Source organism: Marmota flaviventris, chromosome 15, assembly GCF_047511675.1.
Source record: "Marmota flaviventris isolate mMarFla1 chromosome 15, mMarFla1.hap1, whole genome shotgun sequence".
Classification (NCBI taxonomy): Eukaryota; Metazoa; Chordata; class Mammalia; order Rodentia; family Sciuridae; genus Marmota; species Marmota flaviventris.
Genome location: NC_092512.1, coordinates 76,520,519 through 76,543,240, shown reverse-complemented (window position 1 = coordinate 76,543,240; position 22,722 = coordinate 76,520,519). Strand labels below are relative to the sequence as shown.

The window sequence follows — 22,722 nt, the reverse complement described above, 5'->3', positions numbered from 1 at the left end:
CTGCTCAGAAAAATGAGAGAAAAAAAACATGGAAACATTGGATCCTGTTCTTTCACCCAGAATTATGTCCCTGTGGAAAGAGTGGACCTGTGACCAACCTTGTGTCTATGATGGGACAAGCTTGAGGACCAAGGCTAACATATCCAGATGGAAAAGGGCAAAGATGAGAAGAACTTGGATCTGCGATGATATCCCCAAATTATTATATTAATCAACCCTAGAATTACCCTATTTCTAGACTTCTTAGTGAGATAACAAATTTATTTTAGTCTTTAAAATGAAAAGTTGAAAATTCCTATTGTTTACAGCTAACGGCATTCTTGCTAATATAAAAAATCAATCATCAACATGCTTGCCTTTTATTATATGTATGTCTCATATTCCCTACTGAACTCTGTGTTCTTCTTGGATATTTTTCATCCTTGCTCAATTTACTAATACCTACTTCAGCATCTTGCACATAGAAAACACAAATGCATAATTTGTAAATGAATGTGGAAGTGAATATGACCCCTGAACTTGCAGGCTACTTCCAACAGGGCCTCCACCATGAGGTATTAAGATAAAGGCTGGTGATGAGGGGAGACATGAAGCTTATTCATATTTTGATAGATTCTACCTTTTCATGTTTTCTTTTTTTTTAAATTTATTTTTTAATTGTAGGTGGACACAATATCTTTATTTTATATTCATGTGGTGCTGAGGATCGAACCCAGTGCCTCACGCATGCTAGGCGAGCGCACTACCTCTGAGCCACAACCCCAGCCCCAACCTTTTCCTATTTTCTTTGTGGAATGGGATACAGCATTCCTTCTGAAAACTCTGACTTAGAAGTTTGATATTGTCTTTGATTCTTTCCTCATTGTTTCCCCCCATACATCCAAAGAGTTTCCAAGTTCTTGTCATATTACTTTGGCTTTTCAGCTTATCCAGAATAAGTAGTTTCTGGGGAAAAGCTGTTTTATACTGTCCAATCAAATAAAATTGTTCAGAGACAGGAAGGCCATCCTTCCTGCAGGCATGAGACAGTTGTCCTGGGGATAATTGTTCAAGAAGAGGACCATGACTTTCTGTTAGTAGAAGCAAAGTACTTGTGACCCACACAGGTCTCAATCATGGGGAGTCTGCACTGAGCTCTTGACTGTCCCAGCGTGGGTCTCTGAGGGTGCTGGTGCTTACCGAGGCCTGCCCTGTTCCTCAAGGTCTTCCAATTATTTCACTTACTTCTGCTCCCCTACCTATCAAGACATCGCTTTTGTGGCTCATTCTTGCTGAGTCTTATGAATTTAAGTTGTTGTTTGAAAATACTAAAGAACATTCTATCATGGATATAAACTAGTGTTAAAAATATTATTAAGCAACATTGTAGCATGTTACAACTTGATACTAATATTTACATAAACTTTACTCTGTGGCAGGAACTCTACCCAGTGTTTGACATATATTGATTGCATTTTTATGTAAGGGTATGACTTGTTAATGATTGAATGAATAACTTAGATAATATTTATAGAGAATTTACTATGTGTAGATATTGTGTCATTGTGGCTTGGAATGTGTCCCACTCATCAATTTACATGTCAAATTCCTCATCCCTAGTACCTCAGAATATAACCTTAGCAAATAAGTTTGTAAATAGTTAAGAGAGTTCTAACGCAAGGTGACTGGTGTCCTTATGTGTGGGGAGGCTGCCAGTGCCTCACCAGGGGGGCCTTTTTCCTGCTCAGGAGGGCATAAGTCATCAGAGAAAATAAGTCAGAAATAATTTGTGAAGAACAAAAGACTCAGAAAGATAGTTTTGAAGCAGAATGTCTGATAGATCCAGCCCACACAGGAGCTGGAGCTGGACAATTGGAAAATGGCTCCCGTGGTTTATTTAAGGGGGGATGTCAAAAGCAGGAATAAGGTTTCAGGGATGGAGTCTTGCTTCATGATATCTTGCAGTCAGCAAGTTGATGGGCATCTTGGCAGGTTACACCCATCTCTGAGAGGCTGTGTGACTACAGCAGGTCACCCCATCTCCAGGGCTATGTGGGACCAGGCAGAGCTGAACAGGGCTCACAATGTGTCTGGGTGATCTTGGCCACAGGAAATTTCCACTGGAAGTTCCCAGACACCAGATTCTCCTATTCACTGGCTGTGATGCTGATTTTTGGTCACACACGATCACACGATGGCTCTTGACACTGATGAAAAGAGGAAATTCAACATGGAGATGGATAAGCGTGGAAGGAACCTGGTGTGAAGCCAGGGAGAAAATGGGCATCTCCAAACCTGGCACAGACCCTTCCCATGTCATGGTCCTCAGAAGATCTTGACCTCAGACTTCTAGCCTCCAGAATAGTGAATCAATAAATTTCTCTTGTTTAGCCCTCTCAATCTCTGATATTTTGTTGTGGCAGCCTTAGCAAATAAAAATATCTGTTAAGTATTTTATAAATATTAATTCATTGAATTCATATAATCAAGCCCATGAGGCATGGAAAATGCGGGAGGCGAGTTTAAATACCATTAGAGCAAAGCAATCAACATAATCCAGGATCTGAAACATTCCACAAGGTAAATGATAATACTTCCCCCTCCCCTAAGTAATGGTATAATTTTTTTAAAGAAAGTAGAATTCAAGTTGTTTAGGAGACAATAATCACATTCAACATTTGGGCCTTATTTGCATACCGATATGACACATCAATTGTAAAAATACATTTTTTTTAAAAAAAATTGAGACAGTCTCGCTAAGTTTCTGAGGATGGCTTTGAACTTACAATCCTCCTGCTTCACCTTCCTGAGTTGCTGGGATTACAGGCACCTGCCACCGCACCCGGCTAAAAATATATCTTTGAGACAACTGGAAATATTGGCTGTGTACTAGATATGAAATGATGTTAAGGAATTTTGCCAGGTGTTACAATATCATCCTGGTGTTCATGTTAAAATGCATATTCTAATTTGTCAGTGAGGGTGAAATGCCACAATACTGAGGATCTGGCTTAAGAAATCCAGAAGAAATTGTTTGGGACCAGAGGACACATAAATCATGGTTCACACTACTATTCTTTTAATTTTAACAGTGTGTTTGAAAACTGGGTTTCACAGAAGCTGAGAGTAGAACAGTGGTTTCTAAAGGCTAGGAGGTGGGGAAAATGGGGAGATGTTGGTTAAAGGATACAAACTTTCAGTTATAAGATGAATAATCTCGGGGTGTATGTCAGATCTGTCAGCTTTACTGACGTCACTGTGACCAAAATACTCCACAGGAATAACTTAGAGGAGGAAAATTCATTTGGGCTTCAGCGGTTTAGTCCATGGCTGGAAGTGAGGTGGATCATCATGGTCCAATAGTGTGGTGGAGGAAAGCTGCTCAGCTCATGGCAGCCAGAAGCAGGGAGAGAAAGGGGAAGGGGCTGTAGGGAAGAACCCTTTGAAGGCTAAGGCCCCAGACCTACCTTCTCCAGTCACATCCCACCGACCTACAGTTACCACCCAGTTAGTTCATTCAAATTACTGATTAGGTTGCGGCTCTCATAATTCGTTCATTTCACCTCTGAATATTCCTGCATTAACACAGGAGCTTTTGGGAGACACCTCAAATCCAAACCATAATGGGGTATGAAGTATAGCAGGGGTGGTGATGAATATGTATTAGTCTGCTTTCAATTACTGTGACCAAATACTTGAGATAATCAACTTAAAAGGAGGAAAGGTTTATTTTGCTCAGGGTTTCAGAGGTTTCAGTCCATGGCTCATTGGCTTCATTGTTTTAAGCTTGTTTGAGGCAGAACATCATGTCAGGGAGTGCCCCAAAACTGTTCACCTCATGGTGGCTAGGAAGCAAAGACGGAGAGACTGGGATTCCAATGTACCTTACAATGGCCCCAATGACCTCACTTCCTCCCATCAGGCCCCAACTCCTAAAGATTCTACCACCTCCTAATAGCCACAGGCTGGCACTAAGCCTCAACACATGGGCCTTTGGGGGACACTCAAGGTCAAAGCTAGAACAGATGTGCTAACTAGTTTGTGGCAGTTATTACATAATGTGGACATATACAAAATTAGCCAATTGAATACCTGGAATATATACAATATTTATTTGCCAATTAAAATCTTAAAAAAACTAAAATAGCATATCCCTCAATGTTTGGAAATGTTCATAATAAAAAGAAAAAAATCCGTGGAATTATTATAGCTGTTTTCTAAGTGAAGATACTATAACTGGACTGAGGTTGTGGCTCAGAGGTAGAGCGCTTGCCTACCATGTGTGAGGCCCTGGTTTCGATCCTCAGTACCACATATAAATAAATAAAATAAAGATTTTAAACCCCCCCCCCAAAAAAAACGATAACCTAGAGAGAATTGGGAAATGCCTTGGAAGAGCTGAAGTATAATGAGTCAGTTTTGTTTCAGTAATTCCAAATAGATATTTTAAAATATAAATATTCAATGGCAAGATGATGATGATGATGCCTTCTTATCTATTCTAAATCAATGCTCTGAAATACTGTATCTCATTGCAAAATCGTTGCAGATTTCATGCTAATTTTTTTTCTTTCTGCAAAAAAGGTGGGGGCAACCATTATATGAAGCTTTTTTTTTTTTTAAATTGTGCTTGTATTACTTAAAAATTTATTACTAACTGTGGTTGGTGTAAGATTAGGATTCATAGGATACTTGTGAATGTATATTAAAATTGAGTAATCCAAATTGACACACATCATCTCTTCATGACAGTTTAGCAAACATTTTCCCTCCTGAAAAAAGTTAACATGTTAGTTGTTATTGATTTATGCATTGTAATCTAACTATTAAACTTGAGAAAATTTCCTGCAGTGTTGTGAGGTATGGATTTCAACAATTTAATCTTTTTTGTCTGAAGAGTCTGCGTTGCTATCATTGGTTTCATTATCTAATGCATGGTCCTTGGCACCACTCACATAATTATGCTTAGTATTGCAGCACTCAGAACAAACCATGCAAGTAGGCTTCAGAATTATACTGACTGGCCCACGGGCTGAGAACTCTGGTCTTGAGGTTCACGGTGCAGGAAGGTAAGTACATATCCCCATGCCACTTATGGGTACATTGCTGCCCTGTTTAACTTTTCAGTAGTGTGACAAACAGAATTATACCGTGCGACGATTATGTGATAAAAAGGTTTTAAACAAATTTTTGGACTGAAAAACAGGGTGTGATGATTATGCAGTGACCATGATTATTTATTTATTCATCTATCTATCTATCTACCTATTTATTTATTTATAAGTACCAGAAATTGAACCCAGGGGCACTTAACCACCGAGGCATATACCCAACACTTTTTATTTTTATTTATTTATTTTTTAAATTTTGAAGCAAGGTCTCGTTGAGTTGCTTAGGGCCTGGGTAAATTGCTGAGCCTGGATTTGAACTTGTGATCCTACTGCCTCAGCCTTGGGAGTCGCTAGGACTACAGGCATGAGCCACCACACGCAGCTGGTGACAATAATTATTAGGTGAAATATGGCATAGAGGCTATAGTCACTCCCATTTCAGTCCTGGAAACAGGGGTTTAGAGAGGTCAGATATTCATTATAGAATGCTAAACCCAGAAAGACAACTCAGGTTGGGTTTTTTGACTTTTCATCAAAAGCAAACCAGACCCCAGGGCCAAGATGTATCACATTGAAAGTGGAGGATTTAGGGATGGGCTTCTGGATTGGGGTTCCCTGTGGACTATCTCCCTTCAGTCAGCTCTCTTACCCTTATGGGCCTCAGATGTCCACTGTGTGAAATGGATGACATGACTCTGTGTGCTAGGCCAGTCTCCCAGGACACTGATAGGTGTGGATGACATGAGACTCTGGTAAAGAGGTTGATTCGCTGCAAAAATTCCACAGCAAGGCTGCTCTCCTTTTCTGTCTGAGCAAATCATTTATCAGTTAGTGTGAAGAGGAAAATGTGACTAATGGGCCCCCAGAAGAGACCAGTTTGCAGGCCAAATGGGGTCTTGGGAGTTTCTTCGCATGTCATAGGATATCCATGCATCAGAGTTCAGCAACTTGAAATAAAAGGCAAGGGCATAGGGGACCCTGGGTGGTGGCTCTGCATTCCTGACGTTCTCCTGGCAGTTGGGTTGTAGATGGGACACTTTTAGCCCAAAGTTCTCAGAAGCAGCCTGCATTGTCCATTAGGGCCTGTCCATCCAGTTCAAGTTCACAGTGATAAATCTCACAGCCTCTAAGGGTCCTCACAAAGGTGGGTGTGGTGTGCTGATAGCAGGCATGATTAAGTGCTTTCCTGTGTCAAATATAGCAGTAATATACTACAAACAGGCAGTCAAGCTTTATACAAACTGATCTGGCCACTATCAGCTGCTCTGACATTTTATACTAATACTTAAAATAAATCTAGAAACAGGAAAGAAAGTACAGAATTATTGTTTTAAGCAGCCTGTGAGAGCTTATCTTCAAAGTGGCAGAGGTTCCATTGTATTCAGAGAAACTGCTCACTCCACTGGCGTAAAGGTTAGCCGCAGGGACTGCAGGGCTGCACTGAGCCAGTTTCCCATGTGAGTGCTCAGGGCCAGCTTCACAGCAGAGCACTTACTCCTGCCAAGGGGCTCTGGGCCATCGGAGTTCTCTTCTTGAGGACCTCTGGGCATACCTGAAAGCACCAGCAATTTAGAATTTAGAATTTCTCCTTAAAATGAGCAAAATAAACATGATTCCCCCATTGAAGGTCACACTGCAGGTCTGAAAGCATTTTACTTTCTAAAAATATTGGTTTTGATCTCCGATGTGGTCTTTTTTTTTTTTTTTGCATATGTATATTTCACAGCTAAAAGCTAAAGGAGGCTTATGCCATCCTGAACTTTTTTATTTTTTCTTGGTATGAGAGTGTAAGGGGGATGCACCCTATAGAAACCTAAGATTTTTTTCCCCGTCTTTTTTTTTTTTTCTTTTTGTTGAGACAAGGACTTGCTATGTGGCCCAGGATGACCTTGAACTCCTGGGCTCAAGAGATCCTCCTGACTCAGCCTCCCAGTTAGGTGTGATACCATGCTCAGCCCCTACAATATTTTTTGGGTGGGGGAATTCCCGGGGATTGAATTCGGGGGCACTCGACCACTGAGCCACATCCCCAGCCCTGTTTTGTATTTTATTTAGAGACAGGGTCTCACCGAGTTGCTTAGCCCCTTGCAGTTGCTGAGGCTGGCTTTGAACTCGTGATCCTCCTGAGCCGCTGGGATTACAGGCATGCGCCACCATGCCCAGCCAGCCCCTATGATTTTTAAGAGAATATAGAAATCGACTAGCTCTTCCAGTAATTCTCATACTGGAAATACATTAGAATAACTTGGGGGAACTTTTAAAAAAGATCGATGCCCAGAACTCAGCATCAGAGGCCAGTGTAATTGTTCTGGAGGGTTTTGGGAATGAGGATTGAGGCACTGGTTTGTTTAGCAACCTTCTGAGGTGATTCTGATAGCCGACAGATGAGAAACAATCACTTGTTCTAATATTTCATCAGACAAAAGTGGCATGAGGGCTGGGGCTATAGCTCAGCGGTAGAGTGCTTGCTTAGCACTTGTGAGGCCCTGGGTTCGATCCTCAGCACCGCATACGAATGAATAAATAGAATAAGGGTATTTTTTTTTTAAAGTGGCATGTGACAGATGGAAAGGGAAGGCTGCAGGCTCCCACAGAAAGTGAGAGGAGAGGACAGGCCAGAACTGATGCCCTGAGTTCCAATTCAGCAAACTTTATTTGACAGTGGGATTTATCGATACTCTTAACTGAAATAAATCTAAGAAAGGACTGAATGCCTTAGAACTTGGTTCAAATTTGCAGTTGTGGGTTGGATTTCTTCCTCATAGTTTTATCTGATAATTCCAATTAACTTTTCCTTCTATGAACATAATCAAAGAATATTTACTTTTATTTTACCATTTCTGGGAAACTTTTATTTCTTGGCTCCTCCTTCCTCACTCAAGACAATTTTGTGTAGACTTGATTCATGAAAAAACTGATGCTCATGTTCACTTTGTTAAAGTTGAACCAGTGACTGAAGATAAGAGAGAGAGAGCACAGAGTAAAATTGAATTAAATTGCATGGCTACTTGCAGTGCCACTTCTGATGGTAATCTGTAAGAATGAGAAAGTTACTTTATCTCTGGGCTTTGATGTCCTCATATTTTGGTGAAATTCTCAAAAAATACATGCAGTAAATGATTATGGATATCATGTGTCCAGGATTTTTTGGGAATAGTTCAATTTTAAATATCCTGTCTTTATATTTATATAAAAGGTCCCAGGAACTTCAATATTTTATAATCCAATGACATCTCCCAGATGAGGCCAAAAATGTTATAAAATGCATCTTTAGGGCTGGGGTTGTGGCTCAGTGGTACAGCGCTCACCTAGCATGCATGAGGCCCTGGGTTCGATCCTCAGCACCACATAAAAATAAAGATATCGTATCCACCTAAAACTAAAAAATTAATATTATAAATAAATAAAATGCATCTTTAAGGCTTTGTGCTTCAGTTTTTGATTTGGAGAAGACCAGGGGTCTGCAGATATTTCATAATGCTGGTGGCAGTCCCTCGGGGCTCTAAGATGTTGGGGAGTGGCACCTATTGCTTTGATCTGTCCTCTTCTGCCTGGGGAACAGTGGCTGTGGAGGCCAGGGTGACAGCACTGTGTGCGGGCCCCCACTTGCTAGTCTCATAGACTTTGCCCAGCTAGGAAAATCTTGTAAGTCTCAGGGGAAGCCTGCTGGACTGCTTCTGTTTTGTTGGACAGATCCTGCCTCAGGTTTATTTGTACAAACAGCACCAGCAGACACCAGCCCCATGCCGATGACAGCCAAGGGAGCACACCAGTCCTTCTGTCTTTACCTTGGCACCCAGAAGTCTTTACGGTGTAGCCTTGATGGGGGTCTTGGCAACTCTGGGAGTCTGAGCCAGAGCTGGAGCAAGGCTGGAGCTGCAGCCTGGGCCTGGGCCTTGTTTTGAGCTTTGGCTATGGTTTTTTGGCTGGTGGAGCCTGAGAACATTGGTACTGTGGACACCAGCCAGCTTCTCCGGCTTGGGGTGGGTGATGTACACAAGTGGATTGTGCTTGCAGTTGACACCCTTTGGGATCCTGGGCTTAACCTCCTTTAATAGCCTTTATGAAGTCAGTTAATGGCCTTGGTATGTGCACTCAGGGCCTAGCGTTATTTGCTCACACCTTTTCTTTAGGCTTTTCTTCTTACACTTCTTGGCAAAACACGTGTTCCTCAGCAACTTGGGTTTTCCCCCTTCAGAGATCTGTGTCTTACTGAAGGGCATTTCTTGATGCCATTTCTGCACCATTTTTGCTTTTGATTGTGTGTGGTGTGCTTCTTGGGCTTGGCTGTGTCTGCACAAATTGCTAGCTCTGGAAGTACCTGGGAGGGGAAGAGGAAGAGCCCAGGATGCTTTTGAAAGTCACTGCCCATGCTTCTCTCTTCGTGCCTTATGGTCATGCAGCCTTCCCCTCTCTCACTGACTGCTCCCATATTCCATCCTTGACTTCCACTACCCGTTCTGTGGGCTCTGGGGCCTTGCTGTCTAGATTAGGTCTGGCCACACACTGCGGTCTTCTGCCTGGTTGTCACATCTGCATTTTCATTGCCTTTCCTGCTTCACCTGTGTTTTCTCCCCATTCGTTATCCATCCACCTGCAGCATCTGGGCATGTTTCTCCCATGATGAAAAAAACAGAAAATTCCTTAAAGCCCTACCTTCCCCTTACCAGACATGATGATGCTTACCTCTCAGCTTCTTTGTTTTATGCTCACTCACTGCACACGAGGTCCCTGGTTCTCAAATGTGCCTGCATTTGGGATCATGGATGGTGGCATCCCAATCCCAGAGGTTCCTGATTTCATTAACCTGGGGTGCAATGGGAGCATGGGAATTTCTCTAGGCCCCCAGATCATTTTAATGTGCAGCCAGGTCGGAGAACCTCTGCTTAGGTTTGTGAACTACCTCGCTGTGGCCCAAACTTGTGTGTTCTCTCAGTTCTGCCTTCGCCGGGGCTGCTCCCTCTGCCTGGGTGTCCTTTCCTGCCTATTGCTTTTGGCTACCTGTCCACAACTTACTCATAAAAGGAGGCTACTCAAGAGTCAGTGTTCCCTATGAGGCAGGGCAGGCCAAAGGAAGGTTTGAGGGAGATTCCACACTTAGAGGGCCAGTAAATCATCATTTGTAAGAATATGAGAGGAAGGGTGTTACCTGGAGAAGGGAAAGTAAGGCCCTCTCCCATGGAAAATGGGCTTTGTCTTATAATTCTGGCTGGCTGTGATTCTAGACCATGTTCTCTAACACAAAGGAAGATTGGAAATGAGGCGCTCTGAGGAGCCTGAAGGCCATTCCGTTAGTGAGCCTCTGTGTCCTTTATAAGTTCTTGGCATGGCTTGCTTGCTTACTTCAACATGTACGTACATCTACATATTATAGAGGGGTGGGGCCTCATACTGCCAGGTCTGATTGCTTTATTGGGCAGAGGCAGGGGGGAATGGAGGAGGTATTAAGACATTTTCAAAAACTGTACCCATCACGATGATCCCTCTCCAAAGATAGGAATAAAAATGGATTTTGATCACTTCTTTCTATTTATGGAGCTAAAGGAGAGCAGTTAGATGATCAGTAAAAGCATCAGTATGACACTTATCATTTCCTTCAATTCTCTGATTGTATATATACATTTTTAAATTTACCATGTAGTTGTAGATGGACAGCATGCCTTTATTTTATTTGTTTGTTTTTATGTGGTGCTGAGGATCGAACCCAGTGCCTCACACATACTAGGCAAGCGCTGTGTTACTGAGCTACAGCCCCAGCCCCTCTGATTGTATATGATACTCTTCTTTTTCTGCAAGCATCTTGACATTTTCATCTTCTGATTCATAAAGAACTTACAGATGTTACCTTAGAGGACTCTAAAGGACATATACACAAAAACCTAAGTTCATACAAGTAAAGGAGAAGTTTAGCTCAGCCCTAGTCCCAACCCTGTATTGTACACCGTTATGTGCAATCCCTTGTACTTACAATACAGGTTGCAATTCAAATTGCTGTGACTTGCAGATGCCATGAGTAATTTAAAGAGCACAAAGTCTGGAATCATTGAAATCCCAACTCCATTGTTTAGTAGTGAGTGACCCTGAGCACATTCCTAACCTCTTTGTACTCTAGTTTCCTCATCGTAGAAATAGATGTGATAATAGTACACTTCTCAGAGGTTGGTGGGAGATTTAACTGAGTGACTCCTAGTGAAGCACTTACCTGGAGCTTAGTAAACACTTATTAAATATTAACTTACAAAAAAAGTGCTCAGGATATATTTTTTTTTTCTGGCAGAGTCTTCATCTTCATGCTAATACTTCTGTTTTCTTTAAAGAGATTAGACTAAATGGTTCCCATAAATAAGATGCACGAGAAAGAAAGGACCCCTGCCCAAGTCCAAGTTTCTGTATCTCAATGTGCTTGACCAACACGATGCTCATGACATGTGTTTTAGGTCTAGGAGTGACAACAGAAGCCAGTGGCTATAGGCCACTGAGCTGGTTTAGTGGCAGAGCTGTGATTAGCTTCTCGCCTACCATGTTTCCCCAAGGTCAAGTCATGCATTGTCGTCCACGAGTCATGCATTGAGCACAACTTCCCTGTTTTCATCAAAGTAGGTTCTAATTTATACCAGGTCACCTTTTATTATCCTATAGTGCCTGTAATTAGATGGATATCAGAAACCTCTGGCATTTTTTCCCCTTTGGTACCAGAGATTGAACCCAGGGCTAACCACTGAGCCATGTCACTAGCCCATTTTAATTTTTTTTTTAAAATTTTGAGACAGGGTCCCACTAAATTGTATAGGGCTTTGCTAAGTTGCTCAGGCTGACTTTGAACTTGTGATCCTCCTACTTCAGCTTCCTTAGTTGCTGGGATTACAGACATGCCTCATTGCCCCTGGCTTTATCATTTTTTAAAAGACATTTTATCATTTTATAAAAAACTTTATAACAAAAATTCAATTCAACTTTTTCTTAAGAGTATTTGTTATTTCTCATCTTAACAAATATCTAACTGTAGGGTTTGGGTGTAACTTGCAGGTAAAGATGATAACAATGACTACATGGTGTAAGGATAACAACCCATTAATTAGAAATGAGAGTATTGCACAGTTATTTCAAATGAATGGACCTGCAAGTTTACAAAATTTTACCAAAACAGCATTCAAATTTCTTGCTTGAAAAGAGAAGCATTGAGTTATAAAGCTTAAGATATGGTGGATAGTGATATCCCTTTGTTGTTTATTGAGAGGGGAAAATCCCTTGTAATTTAATTGATGCTAAGAAAACAGCATGATCAGATATGGATAACATCTAAAACATCTTCATAAAAAGGAAGGAATTCACCGAGAGAGAGAATTGAGTAACTTTAAGATATTTGAGATCAATACTGTATATACCAGTATGTTCCTTGCTCTCAAGTTTTTTGTTTTTTTTTTCTTCTTTAACTCACAGCAGGCAGTGTTGGATGATGACCAGGCACATTGCCACACTGGGTCACTGATTCATCTCTGGGTTTTGAACACATTGTCAGACCAGGATAGGTTGTAATGCTCTTCATTTTTGTTGAAGCACATCATCACACTGCAGCTTCCTAGCATGGGAACTCTTTGGGTCTGACCATCATATATAATCAAACCACTTGCCAGGCGAACAGGGCTCACAGCAATCACAAGAAACAGTGATCACAATGAACTCATCAGGCACGCACAGTCTGAATTTCAGCAAAGAGTGATGACATTGCTGAGATGGACATAGTTCATCTGTCCCTGATTAGGGAATTGCTTTGTTGTAACACCACCTGTAGAGCCAGGACAATGCTTAATAAAGCTGAGATTTGCAGCCTTCAACTGGATAGAACCTAACCAGATAAGCTTTGAGAAGATGCTTAACCTGATTCCTTCAGTACCTGCCAGGAAGTCACTGTAAGATTAGAAAATGTAATTACATCTGATAAAGTGATTGCCAAGACATTGTTTGAAGAGAGGGTTTAATTAGTCCTATTGTGTGAAGATTGCTGGAGACCTGGGCCCCGCTGGTCTCTCACTTCCCACAGAATGAATCTGATTGTATTATATTAGAATGTTTAGAAAGCAGCTCAAAAAAAGTTCCAGCACTTTGCCATATATTCCATTCAGTGTAAACTAGCCTCCCTTTAACATGAAGTCCTTCCAACAGGGTTCCGGGCTCATTTAGGGATTCATAGGCTACAGGTTCTCCAGTGCCCCTCCATTTGCTTCTATCCATAGCACCTGCCTTGCTGATCACTGAATTCATGATATTAAAATTCTCTTTCTCTGACTCTCTCCTCTGCTAGACTGAAAGACAGGTAGTCATTTATTTTGTATTCCCAGAGCCTTGCACAGAGTTTACCTTTTAAGACTCACTTCTCTCATGTTTGCTGACCTGAGCTAATAAACCTGTTCAGAGAAACCTTGAGTTTTCCTGCTGGTCAATATTGGAAAGTTAGGTGAGGTAGATCAGAGGAATCCCTGAGATCCCAGGAAGATGGGTTGACTATTAACTAAAACCCTGGAGGGGAGGAAGATGAAAGTGGGGGCAAATGCAGTGGAGAGGAGCCCTATTGTTGAAGGATATGGTTTACTCCCTGTTTGAACAGGAAGAGATTATCTTATCCACACTCTTTATTTCACAAATGATAAAACAGAGCTTGGATTGGTTCACATGGAAAAATTATATTTTTCTGTTTTATATATATATAAATGTCATGGGGAATGTGACATTTGTCATGTGACATTTGGTCATGAATGTCAGAAATAGCATACATATTTCTATTCTTTTAACATCAGTTAGAAATGAGAATAAAACTTTAATGAATCAGGAGGTTGGTTATAGATTTAAAGATTTACTGAATCTTAATTCTAATGAATCTTTAAAATCAACCACATAGCTGAATGCATAAAAAGCAGGTACTTGGCTTTAAGATATTTTTTAATGGATAAATAAACACATTTATTTGAAGCTAGTTGTGTAGACTAGCTATACTTTTTAAGTTCTACTTAAGCCAGTGAAATATTTGGATATCATAAAAATATGGACTGCTTCATGAATCTGTGTGTCATCCCTGGGCAGGGACCATGCTAATCTCTGTTTTGTTCCAATTTTAGTATAGGGAGTGCCAAAGAAAGCACTGGCTTTAAGAAGATGTAACACAATTTAGAAGATGTCACCTTAGCCTTGTTCTTCCCAAATTAGGTTTGATGGAATGGTCTCAACAGGAGAAGTGTTTATTGTGGGATTTTGCCCAATAGATACTTCACCTCCCCTAACCCTATTTCCACCTTTTACCCCAGAGCTTAGATTTAATGGGCTCCTTGCTGGGCCTAAGCTCTCTCACCTGACACTTCCACCCCCAGTGAGGAAAGAAAGAAATGCAGAGGCTACAAATATGGAAAGCCCATCCCAGCTAGTCCGTGTAAAAAGATGGTGAGGGGTGTTCAGAAGAAGTACACCTGTTACCATTGGTCCTGCAAGGCCTATGCCGTGGACACAAGCTCAAGTACCATCCTTCCCTGAGTATTTGTAAACACAAAATCCAGATGACTTACTTTTATAAAGCACTTTTCACCTACAGCACTTCTCCTGGTTCCTTAACAATATCCCAGGGAGATAGCACAGTCTTTGGCCTCTTTTGCAGATGGAAGAAGAAGATAAACAACTGAAGTTGGAGTAGCCTTCCAGAGGTCCCCCAGGAAACACAGGAGTCAGGGCAGGAATGCTATTCTTCCAGTTGCACCTCATGGGCTCCCCAACCAGGCAAAGCCATGTATTGTAGATTCTGCAACTCTTCCTTCTCAAAGGAGCCAGTCTGGAACCCAAGACCCAAGTCTCTTTTTCTGAGTACCGTCACGTCTGGCAGGCATTCTTTTCATGGGACATTAGGACCAAGGTCAATCCGTATCAAGATCCTATGACCCAGAGAGGAAGGAAAAGGTAAAGATCACAGAACCTAGGGGTAACCCCAACATTCCCCTTTCTTGGAAACATCTGGCTTTCCATTTCCCTGCTGCTCCGTAGAAACCATCAACAAATAACCTGAAACCTTCCATAGAGAACTCACTTGCTCCATCTAGGGAAAGAGTACTAAGTGAAGCAGGTGATTTCTAGGCAAATTTCCATCATCCAGATGCCTCTTTATTCAACATTTCCAGTTGGCTGGTTGTCTAATCCTTGCACAAATGGTGGCAACACAGAGATGCCTTATGACCCAGATATCCATGTGCACCAAGAACACCTGGTGGCCCTCAGTTATTGTTTTGGTTGTTTTAGTCCAGGGATTTAAAAATGCCCACTCCAAGCTAGGGAAAACAAATCAGTCTCTTGCAATTGAAGTTGATCTTTAAATTCCCTTTAACATGAAAATATCCAACCATCCACTGATCTGCACAAAACCCTTAGGAGACTCTTCCATCTGTGTGGAGTATCCTCATATTTCCAAAGGTGGCTTTGCAGATACTCAGATTCATAGAATGTTCTTTTCTGTGTTATCTCTCCAGAAATGAGTGCTATCTATGGTTTTCATGCTTAATAAAAATCAAAGTAAGGACAGGAGATTTTCAGTGTCCCCAAACCAGATCAAGGAGACTGTAAAACCATCCTTACTTACATGACCAGCAGGGTGGCAGCCCAGTCAGTGACAGGAGGACCCTCCTCAGGGAACAGTCCCGGAGACTGAAAATGAGGAGAGAGACCTGAGAAACTAGGATTTGACCAACTCGTCCTTGCATCTGCCACAATGGGACATTGTTAGGTCTGGTTCCATGAAACAATGGACTTCGATAGGACATAATACCCATTCAGAGAGACAGCTTTACATCTCAGCTCCTCAAGCACCCTGAGCTCCTTCTTAATTTGCTGACTGCACACAGTGTGTATATTACAGATTATTTGGCCTAACTCTCTTCCTGTTCTCCCTCCCCCCATGTGTTTATGTGCGCTCTTCTTTTCCAGTAAGTGCAGGGTGGTTTTGACTTCTAGAAATGCTGGGAGATATATCATGGGCCTCTGCTGTTAAATTTCCCAGCATAGCTTTTCCTGACCATGTTAAATGAGATGAGTGCATCCATGAATGGACCCTCAGGGCAGGTCAGTTTCAATGTGTTTATAATCCAATAGTGTTTATTCTCCAAGTATGTGGTAAGACCCTGGAGTAAAACTGTGCTCACAGAAAGGCTTGCTGAAGTATCAACCTGAACATAATAATATCCAATGTCATTGCAAGATGGTATATTCTGGAGCTGTTTTAAGGATAATATGAGAACTCTATTGGCAAATAAATAAATGTCACAAAAAAGTAGAATATAAATAGTTTATTCCATGACAGAAACTAGGAGATACCATGTGTGCACATGGACAAAGACTTCAAGGTAGTAACTAAAGATAAGAATAGTTGTACATAATAAGGAGAATTATGTTGCTTTAAAATCTTTTAACATTTTAAGTCATTTTCTCAAGAAAAACATTCCAGTGGGGGCATGGTGGTACATACCTGTAATCCAGCCACTCAGGAGACTAAGGCAGGAGGATCAAAAGTTTGAGGCCAGCATGGGCCACTTAGTGAGACCTTGTCTCAAAACAAACAAGCATCCATGAATGGACCCAAACAGAATGGGGGGCTGTGGAAGTAGCTCCGTGGTAGAGTGCTAGCCTCCCATGCCCTGTATCTAATCCCCAGGACCAGGTGGGGAGGGAAGTGTGCAGGACAGGGAGGTGAAGGAAAGAAAAAAAACCACCATTCTGATGATAAAAGGACAATTTTTATAGGAATGACAATTTGTCCTGTGGTTCTAGGTTATAGTTTGTTGCATGAAGATACTTTTCCTCACTATTGCAAATAATATTTGCTTTGGGGATTTTCCCAGTGGTGGCCAGAACTAGGGGTTACTCCCTGAGCTTGAGGTAGTCACCAAGAATGTGACTGGAATGTGTAGTGAGGGGCCCTGGGTCTGGGATTACCTTTTCTTCTGTCTGTGACGTTGTAAGGGGAAAGAAGAAAAACAAAACTGAAGTTCTTACAAGTATGATCTCTAACCCATGACTGTTACATATTCATTTTAGGGAAAGGAATTCAAATAACAATTAAAATACCAAGGTCACTCAGTGCATAAATAGACAGGACTTTGAGTCCTATCTGTAGAAGGCCATATTCTTCCTGCTACACCACCATGCTGCCTAAAATGTGTTTCCTAAGAGCCCATTTTCTATTTCTCAAATGGAATGTAAATTCATTAGATCAGAGAGGATTCTGAACTGCAGGAAGGGCATCTCAACTTGGGTGACGGTTACATGTAGTAAAGTCCCATTTATTCTTTGCAATTTAGTTATCCCCATTTTGTCATGGAAACCAAGCACAGACAAGTTAGCAATTTTTGCTCGGTTATAGAGTTTGTAAATGGCAGAGTCAAGATATGAATATCTGGCCCCAGAATACAATAGGTGCTAAGAGGTACCTATAAGATACATTTTCTGCATTTCTTGGATCTAAGGCAAATCAAAGGATACAGGCATAACGAAGAAATATAAAAAACATAATAAATAAATAAAATAAATTAGTAAGTAAGTAAATAAATGAAAAGACTTCCTTAGTCTCTTTAGCTCTGGTTCCCTGAAGGTGTTAAAAAGTGGATCCTCCAAGGAAGTGCCTAGGGTTATCAGGAGATAAACTAATTGTGGCTTTTCTTGTGAGTTAAGCTTAGCTACTCCAGCTCTCCCAGGGACAGGCTAGAAGTGCAAGGTTGGCCCTCCCCCATCTCCTCCCTGGGAAAAATGATTTCCCCTATTTCCACCCTCAGGTAGATTTTACTACTTTAACGTAGAATGCTTTGTTTTACCTTTAAATGAAAAGAACTGGACCTGTAAGGTGCAGGCATTCAAGCCCTTTGCCTGTGATCACAGTGAAAATACATTCTATTTATAACCCAGTATAGACACAGGTACACACAGCTGAAAACAAAGTCATCCAAAGTGGATAATTCATTCTTTTCTACTTCAATACTTTTTTTTAATGAAGAAAATTCTAGTTATAAATCTTTAAGTTAATTGCAAAAAGTCTATTAAGGAACTTTCACTTTGGGTTCTTACAGACAAGTTTTAGAACTGTGCCCTCACACTGGTGTCTCTAGAACTATCTTTCTCCACTTTGATATCTATTGGCTATTTATCTAGGTGGTTAAGATGAGTTCAAATATGGAGGTATTCTACCATGGCTTAACATATTTGTAATCAGGATTGATAGCTATTCAGGGTTGGCCAACAACCATTGTGGAGTATATGGCTCTTTTCTCTTACCATCAAACGCTCAATGAATAACAACTGGCCTTTGAGCTTTCTATGTATAGGGTGCAAATATCCTGGTAGAATTCGTAGCTATCGGAAGGTTCAAATCCTGTGTTCAGGGAAATGGGGAAACAAAGAGACTTTGTGAGAACATAAGCCCATATTTCTTAGGAGCTAGGATGCTCTCTTTTTTTGCCTTCTGCAAGGAAGGAGGATGGGAATATTCTCCTAGGATGGTATCAGTTAGTGCTCATACCTCTTACAACCGTATGGGTGTCTCTGATTTGCCTCATCATTAGAGAGAACATGTTTGCAAAGGAAGCGTTCTTTCATTGTAGAGATATGTAAAGTATTTGTTAGATAATGAGTCGATTTGTTAATTATTCGGTGAACATACTATAAATAGTACTGGTTAGCAATATGCAAGACGTTTCTGTCCAAATTATAAGCATAAAAAAGGGAGTGCTGGAGAATTTTCGAGCTGGAAGTTCTAAAGTTTTGGTTCCAACCTTCATATGTAGTCGAAGTTCAGAGTATAACCTCCCTGAGGTCTTCTTGTGGAATAGCCACAGAGCTTTTCGTGATTCTAGTTATCTTCTTTCTCTCTTCCTTCATTCCTTTCTTTTGTGGAGCTGGGGGTAAACCCAGGGCCTTGTACATGCTAAGCAAGTGCTCTACCCTGAGTCACATCCTAATTCCAGGTCTAGCTATCTTTGAGAAAGGAAGGAAAGAAGAACTGTATAATTTGGGTAGAAGGCATGTTCCTCTGGAGCATCAAGGCATCTGCAAAATACAAAATACTACCTTCTACCTTCCAGGCAGAATCAATCACCTTGACTTCTGTACCACCTCTGGGAAGAATATACAGCTCTGTATTTGATTTTAAAATGAGACCACAGGGGAAGAAACAGAATATTCAGAATAAGCCACATCCCAGAAAACTCAGAATACAATCACCACACACATGTTTTGTGCACCTGCAACACACTGGGAGGTAGAACACAGAATGAAGAACACGTTTTTTCACTAAGAGCACAGTAGGTAAACAGGTGGTGCATGACATATATAATGAAGGTTGTGATGGAGTTATGGAGATTAAGACAGCTGTGGAATTTCATAGATGGGTAATAAGCTCTGTTGGACAGAGTTATAGAGATGTTTATAAATACAGAGTATTAAAACTTAATATTTGACATAATTGCATAGAAAATCCCAAGGAATCTAAAACAATTATTAGAACTAACAAATGAATTGATTGGGTTGTAGAATATGAAACCAATACAAAATGGGTTTCCCCATATGCTACAACAACAAAAGAAATAGAACAATGAACTCAAACTATATTCTATTATACAAACTGAGAATTAAAACACATTGCAGGGAGAAATTAAAGAAGACACAAATGAGTGAGGAGATATATATTTTTGGACCAGAAGACTTAATATTATTAAGATGTTAGTGTTCCTCAAATATAAAGTCACTGCAATGCTAATCAAAATCCACAAGACTTTTTTGGTTTTTAGAAATTGATGTTTCTAACATATATATGAAAAGGCAAAGGACTTAGCATAGTCAGTCTTGAAAAAGGAGAACAAAAAAAATTCAACATAAAGCTACAATAATTAACAGTACGGTGTTGTGTAAATGGAGAAAAATAGATTGATTGAACAGAATAAAAACTTCATCATCAAAAACACTGCTAAGAAAATGGAAAGGAAAACCACAGTCTGAGAAAAATGTTGCAGGATATACATCAGACAAAAGACTTGGTTGAGAATATCCAAAGAGTTTTGCAAATAACAAGATCTGAAAAAACTGGCAAAGGACTTGAGTAGGCATGTCACAAAAGAGGATATACATATGGCCAGTAAGCACAGGAAAGGGTACAAAATATCACTAGTCATCAGGAAAATGCAAGTGAACATTACAATGAGGTACGCCTTGTGTCTAATACTGAAAATACCAAATGTTGACAAGGACATGAAGCATCTGGATCTCATACATTGCCAATGGGAGTGTAAAATGGTGCAGCCAATATGGAAAACTGTCCAGCAGTTAGATCTTTTTTTAAAAAAATGTTCTTTTTAGTTATACATGACCGTAGAATCTATTTTGATATATTTATACAAGCAGAAATATATCTTATTCTTATTAGGAACCCAGTCTTGTGGATGTACATGATGTTGAGATTCACTGTGGTGTATTCATATATGTACATAGGAAAGTCATGTCAGATTCATTTCACTGTCTTTTCTTTTTCTTCTTCTTATTTTTTATTTGTGTATGATAGCAGAATGCATTACAATTCATATTACACATATAGAGCACAAATTTTTCATCTCTGGCTGTATACAAAGCATATTCACACCATTTGTGTCTTCATATATGTCCTTTAGATAATAATGTCCATCACATTCTACCATCATTTCTAACCCCCTGCCCCCTCCTTTCCCTTCCCACCCCTCTGCCCTATCTAGAGTTCATCTATGCCTCCCATGCTCTCCCTCCCTACCTACAATGAATCAGCCTCCTTATATCAGAGAAAACATTCGGCATTTGTTTTTTGGGGGATTGGCTAACTTCACTTAGCAGTATCTTCTCTAACTCTACCCATTTACTTGCAAATGCCATGATTTTATTCTCTTTTATTGCTGAGTAATATTCCATTGTGTATATATGCCACATTTTTTTTTATCCATTCATCTATTCAAGAGCACCTAGGTTGGTTCCACAGTTTAGCTATTGTGAATTATGTTGCTATAAACATTGATGTGGCTGGGTCCCTGTAGTATGCTGTTTTTAAGTCCTTTGGGTATAGACCAAAGAGAGGGATAGCTGGGTCAAATGGTGGTTCCATTCCAAGTTTTCCAAGGAATCTCCATACTGCTTTCCATACTGGCTGCACCAATTTGCAGCTTTTCAATTCCCAACCCCCAATTCCCTTCCTTCCCCATTGTCTAATCCATTGAGTTTCTATTCTTCCCCTCCTTCTTCCTTATTTTGGGTTAACATCCACATATCAGAGAGAACAGTGGGCCTTTGGTTGTTTTGCATTGGTTTATTTCATTTAGCACGATAGTCTCCACATCCATCCATTTAGCAGCAAATGTTGTAAAGTCATTCTTCTTTATGGCTGAGTAATAGTCACTGAGTAAATATAACACATTTTCTTTATCCATTCATTTGTTGATGGGCATCCAGGTTGGTTTCATAGCTTAGCTATTGTGAATTGTGCTTCTGTAAACATTGATGTGGCTGCATCACTGTAGTATGCTGATTTTAATTCCTTTGGATATATACTGAGGAGTGGGATAACTGGGTCAAATAGTGGTTTCATTCCAAGTGTCTTGAGAAATCTCTGTACTGCTTTCCAGAGTGGTTGCACTAATGTGTAGTCCCACCAGCAATGTATGAGTGTTCCCTTTTCCCCACATCCTTGCCAACCTTTATCATTACTTTTATTCTTGATAATTGCCATTCTGGTTGGAGTGAGGTGAAATCTCAGTGTAGTTTTGAGTTGCACTTCTCTAATTGCTAGAAGTTGTTGAATATTCATATATTTGTTGACTATTCATGTTTCTTTTGAGAAGTATCTAATTCCTGTTCCCATTTATTGATAGGGTTATTATTATTATTTGGTGTTAAGCTTTTTGAGTTTTTTTGTGTGTCTTGAAAATTTAACACTTTATCTGAGGTGTAGGCGTTAGCTCTTTCTGTAAAATTAGATATACATATAGCCTAAGACTCAGCAATTTTCAAGAACTAAAACACTTGTGTTCATTAAAAGACTTGAATGAGGGTATTCAAAGCAACTTCATTCATAATGACCCCAAACAAGAAATGACTCAGCTGGCTCTCAACAAGAAAAGGGATAAAAAAAAAAATCGTAGTTTGATCATACAATGGAATACTAGACAACAATGAAAAGGAATAGCTAAAACCATAAACAAACCTGGATCAAGCTCATAAATGGCATGTTGAGATAGAAGAAGGCAGTTATAAAAATTATCATTTATGTAATGTCAAGAAGAGATGAAGACTAATCAAAAGTGACCAAAATCAGATAGTGGCTGCCTGGGGAGGGAGGCTTGATGGAAGGGAACTCTCTGCCTTGATGAGAAGTGTTTACTATCCAGATATGGGAGCTGGTTACACAACATACACACAGCATTGGCAAAACTAATCTGTCTGTACAGACAGGATCTGTGTGTTTTATGCATGTCAACTTACCTTAATCAAAGTAAGCTGTATTTCCAAGAATGAGTAGAAGTTTCTAGAGTCAGAAGAGGGAAAGAGGCTTTGAAGAGTTGAGTTGTGCAGAGTGGATAAATTTCCATTTGGATGAACAACT

The 22,722-nt window shown here is 40.3% G+C and overlaps 1 non-coding gene and 1 pseudogene across 1 annotated transcript; one reads left to right on the top strand and one right to left on the bottom strand.

The window, feature by feature from the left end:
- The first annotated feature begins 2,173 nt into the window (after positions 1 to 2,173).
- LOC114090600 (small ribosomal subunit protein uS10-like) overlaps positions 2,174 to 22,722 on the top strand; it is a 78,480-nt pseudogene continuing 57,931 nt past the window's right edge.
- LOC114090704 (U6 spliceosomal RNA) lies at positions 14,124 to 14,228 on the bottom strand. Its single transcript, XR_003582401.1, has one exon. It is a non-coding gene; the product is annotated as a U6 spliceosomal RNA (small nuclear RNA).